The sequence below is a fragment of the Dipodomys ordii genome, unplaced genomic scaffold (genome assembly GCF_000151885.1).
Source record: "Dipodomys ordii isolate 6190 unplaced genomic scaffold, Dord_2.0 Scaffold248, whole genome shotgun sequence".
Classification (NCBI taxonomy): domain Eukaryota; kingdom Metazoa; phylum Chordata; class Mammalia; order Rodentia; family Heteromyidae; genus Dipodomys; species Dipodomys ordii.
Genome location: NW_012267464.1, coordinates 286,587 through 288,265, shown reverse-complemented (window position 1 = coordinate 288,265; position 1,679 = coordinate 286,587).

Here is a 1,679-nt window from a genome sequence, read left to right as displayed (position 1 = left end):
TGTTCTGTTTCATTAGACACAGGTGCTCTTCATGGAGGGATCAATACTGTAAAAATATGAAGTTAAGAGATCACTTGAAATTGTAAAATCTGTTGTTCACTTCTCATTAAGGTGATATTTTGATAGTATGCAATTATGAATTGAAAATCAATTTTCCTCAAAATATATTGTTTCTCCAATTTCCAGTTTTCAAGTGGAAAATTTACATTTGAGTTGAATGTTTTCATCTCTGATTTTCAAACTTCTGCTATTTACATTGCATCATTGCTTAATGGAAAATTTTTCCTAAATTTTATAATGACATGCTAGTTCAGACAATCCTCTAACAATTTTACTGAGTACTCAAAGGGATTTTTCAATCCACATGTTGAGTCTCTGAGCATATGACAAAGGCAAAACCCTATACTATTACCCTTGTTACTTATTTATTAATTCTGAATTGCTCTTATATGTAGAACTAGTGACATCATTTAATAGCTATAGAATCCCTAACAGGAATGAAGACACAACTTTCTATGATCAATTTTTATTACTCCTTTGCTAACATGTTTAATTTTATGATTACTTGGTTGTCTTGAGACACAGAAATTCCCCACCCCTCTTGTACTTCACAAATGAGTTGCAGATGAGCCTCCATGTGCTCACCATTCAAGAGATGGAACAAGGTTAGAGCCGACATCCAGGTGTTGAATTTCATTCCTATGTAGTGTCTATTATATAAATATAGCACAATTAATCTGCTCTTGGTTATACTGTTTTAGCTATGGATCTTACATAGAAAAAAACTGTGATGGGAACAATTATTTTCATTGGCTTTTTGGAGCTCAGTTCAGGCACAGGATTCTATCTTTTTTTTTAATCTATTTTTAAAATTTTTCTTTTGATATTTTAGTTTACAATTCTGAACAACATGCATTTAGTGATATTTATTTAATAATTCATCAACATGTTTAGATATTAGATATCTAATATATAAATTTTCTAAACATGACAGAGATTTAATGGTACAAAAACCTGCAAAAATCCACAGACACACACAACCAGATGAAGACTTCCTCTGCTGGATTCTTCCATGTAGACTTAGTTATACTATGGATCTAGACTATACCTACTTCCTGCCATGCTTTTAATTATACAACGTGTAGACCAAGAACAGAAACATATAATATATAATACAATATTTAAATATAAGCTTTACTGTGTTGTGCCTACTGTAGTTCTATGGGCACAAATACAGAGTGTCAGATGTCTCTTACTGATTGGCATTCAGCAGTCTACTTCCATGTAAAGTATTCAGACATTTCTGCCAGTAGAGTGAAGGAGTTAGAAAGTTCCTTGTTTTATTGTTTTTTGTGTTTTTTTTCCCACTGAGAAATGACAAGTCATTTCTTCAGTGCGTTGGAATAAGAAAACTATTATATGTTCTTATTATTTATTTTCAAATAATTATAAATGTCCATAAAGTTGTGAAGAAAATTACTAGGAGGTTTTTTGCATCCGTCCCCCAGACTATCCCAGTACCAACACCTTGTATAACTCTGTTACCTTATTTAAAGCAGGAAATAGACATTGGTTCAATCCATATAGGTACTACAGTAGTCACTTGCACACTTTGGTATTTGTTCATGTGCAGATGTGTGTGCATTGGGTGTGCTTATCACATGAGCAGCCCACATGTA